This window comes from Nicotiana sylvestris, chromosome 5, assembly GCF_000393655.2.
Source record: "Nicotiana sylvestris chromosome 5, ASM39365v2, whole genome shotgun sequence".
NCBI lineage: Eukaryota > Viridiplantae > Streptophyta > Magnoliopsida > Solanales > Solanaceae > Nicotiana > Nicotiana sylvestris.
The window spans coordinates 90,271,785-90,282,106 of record NC_091061.1 but is presented as its reverse complement, the minus strand read 5'-3'; positions in this window follow the sequence as shown (position 1 = coordinate 90,282,106).

Here is a 10,322-nt window from a genome sequence, read left to right as displayed (position 1 = left end):
AAGAAAGAGGCTTAAGTCATCGCTTCCAATCCGATAAAGGTCTTTTTTCTTTTCCACGAAAGTCCGTCCCAACAATGGTTGCAGAGGATATAAATATGAATATGAAAAAAAAAGGTAACCGCCTGGAGAGTCGTTTTTTAGTTTTTAAGTGGAATGTTCATTATCATAATAAGTAGTCGATTAGGAGAACAGCTATCTCACTACAGAGTATACTCTTCCTCATCTTTCATTATTCATATTTTATGTCCTGGGACATAGATATTCTAGATACCCCCTTCTATTATGAATCGCCAAAGTCTTCCTACTTCTCCATTGTTACAATCAGATCCGAAAAATGAGAAATCAATCAAAATGGACCTGAATTGAATCATGACTATATAAGCTATTCTGATATTAAGAGATTTAATATAGATTTAATTCGTGGAAGCGGACCTTTGATTTCCTTGGACCACGTAAGAATTCGTCGTCCGATTGAATCTGCTTTTTCCTGGATGCTCTATAGGAATCCATCGCTATTCCTTTCCTCCACCGATAAAGGTTCATCCCGAGTCACAAGAGCAATCTCTTTTTTTTTTTGAATTCTTTTTTCTTTTCGTTATGGTAATGCAATGCAAGAGGTCGGAAATCAGGTTGTTTCTGATGATGAAAAGAGCTTTTATCTTATGTGAAATTTATGAAAACCCGAAATGTCGGTAATGTTAGAAGACGACCTACGGCATCTGATGGTCAGATGCCTACGGTCGGTATATCTTTGAAAGCTCAGACGGAGAGAATAAACGGACTCCTCGAGGGCTACTTAAGCCACTTTAGTGCAAACCAGAAGGACTTACGCTGTTGGATGTTGCTCAGTCCTGCTATAACTTAACAACCAAAAAGCTCTGCGTCGAACTTCAGCCCCTTCGAGTTGGCCACGGGGTAACAGCCTCTGACGCCCCACACCATTGCGACAGGAGGGGGCTTGCCCATCAGCCTACTTTGCCAAGAGGTGGCAGGAGCGCAACGACCTTAGCCCAAACCTACTTAAACAACCTAAAGGCTTGGCCCGGTCTGAAAGTAGACCTTGTAGAAAAGCGGATAGGAAAGGTAGCCTATAGACTCAAGCGACCAGCTCGGTGAAAACGAACCCCGTATTCCATGTGAGTCAGTTGACTTCGATTAGACCAGACCGCCCCAGAGAGGAACGTGCCCACGAGGGCACCACCAGATGTTGTAGATAAACCTACTAAAGAAGAAGTTGAGTATATCATAGCTGACCGCACCATGGGCTAGCCCATACACCCACTGCACGAGTGGAATACTACTTAGTCAAGTAGAAAGGAACAAGGTCTTACGGCACGATCACTATATCTTCGATTTTTCTTTATCTCTCCTCTATGGAAAGAGGGGATGATACGTGGCGTGGTATACCTGATCGTTTAGTCAACAAGACGTACGTAAGTCGACATAGCTCCATGTATATGTTCTTTGGAGCTAGAACCAATCAATAGAATGAAATGAAATAATGGTAAGCCTAGGGCGACGAACATGGCTCAAGAGTGTCTATACAAAGCCCCTCTCTTCTTCACTCAAAGAGGCAATGCACCCTTTGTTTGAATGGTACTTGATTCATAAAGAATGATTCTTTTGAAGTTATACGAACTTTCTAAAAAAAAATGCCACGCGGAGCGTGTCACGAGATATATCGCTCTCGGACTTCTTACGGTAAGGCCAATGCACCAGCCAGCCAGTGTGGTGGCGAACACGCTGTGCTCTAAGCTAAGCTGTTTACCTTGTAGACGGAGGAGATATAGAAAGTGTGCCGTGCTTGATTCATAAGATTCTATAATCAATAGCACCAGTATATTATTTTACTTAGCCTGCCTCTCCCATGACTTTCCGGACCAACCAACCCGGATCTGCTTTCGCAAGTCTCTCCGCATTTTGGGAGCAGAGCATGCAGCAAAATCGAGCAATGGATCTTAGAAGAATTCCACTTTGAAGCACGACTCTTTCTATTTCTGTGCTGGCATTTGAGTTGTCTCCCTTCCTCTTTCAATCGAAACACTCGACGCAGATAGCTCCGGTGGCCCCCGCTTCTGCCTCTATCAGGCGGCGACAGCCCCCCCCTCCACACCCACAGCATAGAGGAGCTGCTCCAACATCCGCACTACAACCAAGAAAAATGCTCTCCAGAGCGATATATGATGCTAAACCGAGACCGAGATATAGAGAGGGCTGTCCTTTTGTTGTCTCGAAGAGACAAAAGCACTCATATGAATGGTGCTAATTCCCATGTTCTTTCTAGTCTCGTTTGGTTTCGAGAGCCTCCCTCTCCCCGTCCCTTACTCGTCTTTTGAAAGCCGTCGTCCTGGATTTTCTTTCCGTATGCCGGGGAAAGTACCTCACCCTCACCTTTCTACATTTATTATTATATAGAATTTCCCCGGGTCTCTATAAAACAGAATGAAAAGCCCGGGTGGAAGCACAAACAAAAGGAGAGAGAAAAAGTAGAAAAGAAAGGGGGGAAGAAGTCTAGTGCTAGTTCTTACTAAGACTTCTTTATCTAACTTTCATTTTTGAGTGGTTTCTTTGTTCTCTTATTTGGATTGAAAGAAAGAAAAAACTTCCCTTTCTTTCTCTTCTTTATTTTTGTTTTATCCCTTCGACGAATTTCGGCTATGACCAATGCCCCACTAGCTAAATAGGCGTAAGAAAAAGCTACCTGAAAAAAAAGCAAGGTGCACCTTGAATTGAACTCGACGAATTGCGTTTTGCCAGAGAGATTTTTTTAGAAAGATTCTCCATTGGTAATTAAAAAATATAAAGAATATAAATAAAGGCGCATACGCGGGAAGGGGCCCCCACTACTTCTTCATTCAGGGGGGAGGGGGGGAGACTAGCCTCATTACTTCCCACTGGGCGAGAGGTGCACCTAACCCACCTACCCACTCATCAATCACGGTGTTCAGCTGACTTGCACTGATAGACCCCTATTGTATTGGAATTAGGCGCCCATCTTTTTACTGTTGTCAATGAATCTCTTCCATGTTCGATTCTACTCTATGTTAGAACATTTCTGTGAATGCTATTCTGATCTAAGTGGTCTTATTCTTTGTCCCGTGCTAGGAAGCATTACTCCTCTTTTCATTCCAAATTCAAGAATACGACCGATACGATTAATTGGTCTGTGCGCCTCTCTTATTACTTTTTTGTATCCCCCTGTTCTTCGGATACAATTCGATCCTTCTACGGCCAAATCTCAATTTGTGGAAAGCCTTCGATGGCTTCCTTATGAAAACATAAATTTTTATTTGGGTATAGACGGTATCTCTTTATTCTTCGTGATATTGACCACATTTCTGATCCCTATTTGCATTTTAGTGGGTTGGTCTGGTATGAGAAGTTATGGGAAAGAGTATATTACAGCATTTCTAATTCGTGAATTTATAATGATCGCCGTGTTCTGCATGCTGGATCTTCTACTATTCTATGTTCTTCCCGAAAGTGTGCTAATCCCTATGTTGTGCGGAGCTGAGTATCTTCTATTCGCTGGGATAAAGCCTTTCCTCTGCAGGGGCCTTGTGCAGTAAACCCCCTACGGGCGGTCGTCCGTCGTCCTAAAGTAGTCCCCGCGAAGCTTTCGGGAAGAGGGGTAGTCTTGTGTGTAAGCATAGCATTTCTGGTCGAACCCGCCCAACCCAACTAAGAAGAACCGAACCTGACAGACACATCTTTTTCCTTTTGGGAGGGTACTCCGAGTAGTGGGTACCTCGTAGGACCTCGACCCGCCTACTCGGGTCTTGTATGGATATGCAGGAAGGGGTGCTCCTAGGTGTGTGTAGGGGTTGTGTTTGTTCGCGAGAAAGGATTCCTCGTCAAGTAAGTTTGGGGGGTGTGGACACACTTGCGCGAATTCGGGTAACGGCTACAAGGGAGAAATCGAAAGGAAACTGTACCCGACCAGGGATGGACGTAAACTCGTAAGCTACCGAAGGTAGGGATAATCGTCCAGGTCTTATTGTGAAAGAAAAAAGCCGCCCCGCCACAGCAGACGGGTTGCTTCCTCTGTCGTCGCCGGGGAGCTCTTGGCGAGGAGACCTTAGGATAAGTTGCTAAAACAAACGGGATGGGAGGATCGACCCGTTCAGATAATTCCGAAGAAAGACTGTTGGCAGCAGGTAGAGAGATTTTTTTTTCCTCTTCAAAACACAAGGAAATGCGGGCAGGGTAGAGCTCGGCAGAGGGTTCGAGAATAGGGTAGGGTCCTGTCCTTAAGATTCAGATAAGAAAAGAGTTCCAAACCTTTATGCATGCACCTCCGTACAAGTGCTGCATACAAGTTCCGGCCAGGATGATTGAGAAAGATTCAACCAATTTGAACCGCTCACATCACAATAGTAGTAGCGTAAAGGCCGTAAGTCGGGGGGCGGCCATAACATAAGGCTATTACTTTCACACCTCTCTATCTATAGATAGAGAGACATCCGCTGCGTGAGCAACTCGACTGTGCCTTACATGTGCTCTACAGGCCGCACGTAATCTTTCTTCCCAACGAGCCCTTTTTTTTATTTGGAAGACGGGCATTGCGTTCGGTTCGAAAGGCATGGTTTTCAGTATGTCTCCAGATAGGGCCCCACTAGTCCGGCTAGCTAGTGAGCGGTTCTTTCGGGCGGGAAGCAGGCCGGGCCCTACGGGCGGGCATCTCCCGCAACGCAAGCACCATTGTTCGACACCACCCGAGAAGCAAAAGATTCGTCAGTCCAGGCTGAAAATACATGCATAGATAGTGGTTTAATGCCAAGGCCGACGACGGAAGCTCGGGACGGAGCCGTATGAGGCGGAAGTCTCACGTACGGTTCTCTGAGAAGGGAGTGGCTACCTACTGGAGCTTCGACCAAGCACCACCGGTCAATTCCGCTTTGGGGCCACCCCTGACTCTACCATTATTATAGGGGTATGGGGTTCGAGACAAAGAAAGATCAAGGCAGCATATCAGTTGTTCCTTTATACTTTACTTGGATCTGTTTTTATGCTATTAGCTATTCTGTTGATTCTTCTCCAAACAGGAACAACCGATTTACAAATCTCATTAACCACAGAATTTAGTGAGCGGCGCCAAATCTTTCTATGGATTGCTTCTTTCGCCTCTTTCGCCGTCAAAGTGCCTATGGTACCAGTTCATATTTGGTTACCCGAAGCTCATGTAGAGGCACCTACGGCAGGATCCGTCATCTTGGCAGGAATTGCTTTAAAATTGGGAACCTACGGGTTTTTAAGATTTTCAATACCCATGTTTCCCGAAGCGACACTTTGTTCCACTCCTTTCATTTATACTTTAAGCGCGATTGCTATAATATATACTTCCTCGACCACTTTAAGGCAGATCGATCTTAAGAAGATCATTGCTTACTCCTCAGTAGCTCATATGAATCTGGTGACTATTGGTATGTTTAGTCGGGCGGCGGCCGTTAGGTCACCTATTTTGAGTTATGGACACACAAGGCCAAAACATGTGTGCCGGGCGCGCGACCCATCAACCTACTAGCAATGGGGGAGAAAGCATAGCATGTCGCAATAAAAGCTTGATTCGAGGCGTCAGCAAAACACTGCCGTCTGTTCCAAAAACAAAAGCCCCTTAGCGCCCCGGGACGGGAGTGGGGGACGGCCCTACGCGCAGGCAACAGCAGCACCGGCTCTACGAAGTCAGAATCGAATCTTTCTGTTGGCTTTCCCAATTCATTCGTGAATAATAATTCAAGGGCGTGAAGCGAGTACTTCTAGCTGCTTCGCCTGCTTCTTATTATGGCGGCTATGTTTTCGTGGCGAAAATGAACGAAAAGCGAGATGAGCGTGCTCTTTTCAAATCGATTGATAGATAGCCTGATCTGTTCTGATAGATCGAAAGAGATAGAGAGGGAATCTCTCAAGAATAAGGGGAAATCTCCTATTTCTATCTATTGATGAGACAACTATCTATTCTTGATCCATCAGAAAGAAATCGATATGTATCTGATGGAGTCTACATCGTACGTAGAGCGCCCAAGCGCTTTTTAGGCCAGCTCAGTTCTCTTATCCATCGGTCCAATGCACTGGGCTCATCTCATGGAGGGAAAAGCCAAAATGTAGTTGTCTTGTTCGCCGCCTCGACGCATTCCCTTCTCTCCCCGGTATCGTCCCACACAGAAAGAAAGAGCGCAGAGCCCCGGCCCGACCTGTAGGTCCGCTAACGTAAAGCGAGGAGTTGAGCCTGAACTGGCGAACCGAAGTCACTTTCGGAACCATACTTCCTACAGCTAACATGTGTCCAGTCCAGCGGGAACGCGCAGCGCAAACGAACCTGAGCTGCTATACCGAATCCCCCGCTGGCCATCGGGGACCGAGTGGTAAGGCCATGATCCGCAGGGGAACAGATCACTCATTCTTCCATTGGGGACAGGTGCACGAACGACAACTCCAAACGTCACACATCCGCCGCCTACCTACCGTTTAGGTGGCACCAGCGAGATCCAGCTAAGGTAAGGAACTTCGTGTCGCGGCTGCTCCACTCCGCTGCGCTGCGGTCTCATGAACTGAACTTCGTTGCCTTCCCGCGCAAAAAGCGAATGGGCGCTGTGCCGTGGGTCAGTTTCGGGGTGGGGAGCGAAGAGAGACCAGAAGAATGATTCATTTGGATCGACGAGCTTTTTCAGCCCAAAAACAAAGAATCAATGGAATGTCTGTCTATCCATGAACATCTATTCTATCTGTATATCTAGGGGATCTCTCTATACATATAGATTTTTTTTATGGAATGATATGATCGGCTAGCCGTAGCCGCATATCAGCTACGCTCAATGCGGGATTTCTGTTGGATCAGATCTTTTGGGAAGCTTTTGGACCTAGCGAAAAGGGCTCTAAGCCTTCACGCAAGCAAGCGCGAGAGAAGCGGAGCACGAAGCTACCGCTTCACCCGACCGACTAAAATACAACAGTCGCGACCTACTTTGATTCAAAAGAAAGGCGAAGGGTTTGGCAACAAGCAAACGGCTTTCTATCATAGTTGCAAGGGTTCCAAACCTTAACTACTTAAGTACCAAAGGCTGCTTTCGGTTGGTTTCATAATGGGGCTGTTCACTACAAGCTATCAGCGCTCAGCGCTGTCTTAGATTGAACGTTGACTTATCTTATTGCCGTTCAATCTCTAAGGCGGGTTTCCGCTGAGAACGGAATAGTGTTCGTGTCCAAAGGTGAACAAAGCCCTAGCTTCTAGAGTTCGCTGCTTTTCCCAGGCCGGAGAAGGGCTTATACTGCTCGCCTTTGTTTGATATGTTCATTCAGTACCAATACAAACTAAAACTACACCAAAGTGGAAGGGCCAGTATAGAAGCTAGAAGTAGCTAGCCTATAGTAGTCGGCCTAACCAAAGCCTCACGACAACATAAAATTAGCCTTATGAATTGAATCTTAAGTAGGGGGCTTAGCCCGCCCGCCTACCAATCAAAGAGGCTGAGAGTAAGCGTAAGCTCACCCGGAAGCTCGAAGAGCTTCCCTTCATTCGCTTCGCGGGAGCCGCACAGCACATAGCTGGAAGTCAGAGGGCCCATACTACCTGCCTAACCCTTCGCTCCGAGGGACCGTAGATCGGAAAGCGCCTTCTAAACCACCCCATTCATCCAAAAGAGAAGGGAAGGGGCCTATGTATTTGCATGACCCCTGCAGATTTAACCCTATCTATACCCGGAGCCACTCCCCTAGCGGTCCTGCCACCACGCCGCAGAACGGGAGCTCGTGTGGAACCTTTTATTCTGGCGTAACAGCGGTAGAACGTAACAAAATATTACGGCCGCCTAACATAGGGGACGGAGGTACGGTAAACTCGGCCAAAATATGAGACCCGAAGGGCCCGGCGCGCACAATCCTATCCTATCCGAGTCCGAGTTTACCCCTTGCACTTCGGACAGCCGTCCGTAGCATCATAAGGAGGACCCCCCTTTCGAGGTACAAAAAGAGTACGGTACATAGGAGGTTGGTCTTTCTCAACGTGGTGTATAGCACGAAAAACCTTTCGATACAAGATAGGGCCGTTCACATGAAAGAAAAAAATGAATCCTTTCTTATCTTCTTTCCCGAGAGGGAAAGAGAAAGAGGGTCTTATGGAGGGAGGGGGGAGGGGAAAGGCTTGGGCCTACCTATCCCGATAGGACCCCATAAAAGAACGGGAGCTGTTGAGAGGTTCCATATTGCCGAGACGAAGGACAGCACTTCTGTACGTGATCGTAGTATGTCACGTCGTCTCGTCCCCGCTGCATCGAAGAGTACCTATGCACTATGTTCCGGTTCACTGATAAGGAAGATAGCGTTGGGGTGGGGGTCTACGATGTGATACTAAAGTATGACCGGGGGAGATACATGCTAACTATGGGTAGGAAGCAGGAACCATTATGTAAAAAATTTCGGGGGGTTACAGATCTCTTATACTACCATCGATCGACAGAGCGGAACGACCAGAAAAAGAAGTTAAGTTAGAAAGCCGTATGATAGGTGGTAACTATCTTGTACGGTTCGGGGGGTAATCGGCGTACTCCGATCAGTGGGGGGGAATCTTTGGCTCTATCGAACATACAGGGAATTGGAGGTAGCATTCTACCGATGTCAAGTCATGGACTGGTTTCTTCAGCCCTTTTTCTATGTGTTGGTGTTCTATATGACCGACATAAGACTCGACTTGTTAGATATTACGGAGGTTCAGTGAGCACCATGCCGAATCTCTCTACCATTTTCTTCTCTTCCACTTTGGCCAATATGAGTTCACCTGGTACTAGCAGCTTTATCGGGGAATTTCTCATCTTAGTAGGAGCTTTCCAAAGAAATAGCTTAGTAGCCACATTAGCAGCGCTTGGGATGATTTTAGGCGCGGCCTATTCCCTTTGGCTATATAATCGTGCGGTTTCTGGGAATTTAAAACCCGATTTCCTCCATAAATTCTCCGATCCAAATGGCAGAGAAGTTTCCATATTTATACCTTTTCTTGTTGGAGGGGCGACCGTACGTTAAACTACCAAAGAAACTAGGGTAAACCAATGTGATCATGACATTGTAGGTGCTTGCGATGGGACGGATGCGACTTCCCTCAGTTGGTTTGGGTGGCATAGCCCGTTGCATAAGTCCCCCCCTTTTTTTATGCATTTCTTTAGTCTTTAGGGAGCCAAAGCTTGACTTTACTAAACTAATAAATAAGGCTCGCGCTAGGCGCTTACCTTTTTTGGCTGTAGGGTTGGGGTGGCTTGCTGGGTGAGACTGATAGAAAGAAAGGACGGGGGGCAACCATGCATGGTACTTCTCGACCCTGTCTCCGAGGGACAGTTGAACTAGCGACTCATGAATGCTGCCGGGTTGGACGAGCCAATAACTCGAAGGCGTTCGGTCTGTTTTTTGAGCAAGAATCACAGCCTTACCTTATCTTCACCATGATACGGACTCCAAGTTCTTATGGCAGAGCACGAGGAGATTTATCATCAATATGATGATTGGAATGGAAACCAGAAGCACGACTGGGGTCCTCGTGGTCCAAGATAATCAAACCATCAATAACAGTAACGTAAGCATGAGACTTTTTGGTAGTACCGGTGAACCAGATGGCCGCGGCGATGGAATCTGGGACGGAGGACTTGTAGTATCTCTCTAGATCTGGCAAAAGCGAAAGACCCCCTAACATAATTCGAATGGAGGCTGACCGCTGAGCCCACTCTGGCCTCGCGGGGCGGGCCCCTGTGGTTGCGAGCTGGAGCTGCCATAGCTTATGGCTATAGCAATGGGAGGGCCCCAGCAGAGAGAAAAGTCAGGATAACGAGCGCTCCGCCCGCCAAGCGGGCGGCAGGAGCAGCGGGCAAGTGCTTGGTAAGCCAACAGCCCAGTGAACCGGGCGGGGCACTCGAAGAAAGGGGGGCACACTGAGCAAGTACGAGAAATTGGCCCCGCTCCGCTTTCTTAAAAGCAAGGACCACTACGGGAGGTCAAACCAAGGATCTATGGAAGTGGGGGCTCGTCCCCGGTCAATATTGGATCAAACAATAGGGGGCCGTAGCACTGACCTCTTTTTTTTATTGATTCAATACAATAGGGGAAAAGATCGTACAGTTCCCTACCGAGACAAACTCTCAACGGATCCTCCGCGCGCTGGGAATACCTCTTCCGTGCGTCTTTCTCGTGGCGGGAACAGAACAACAGGGAAAGACCCGGCCCAGGGCGAGCTTTATTTATTTAAGAGAGAATGGGGAGTGAATCGAATTCCGTTTCCGTTCTTTGGGGGCTTTCGGGCCCCTCTCGATCTTTTTCTACGTTGAGAAGGGGGAAGGAGTCTAAAT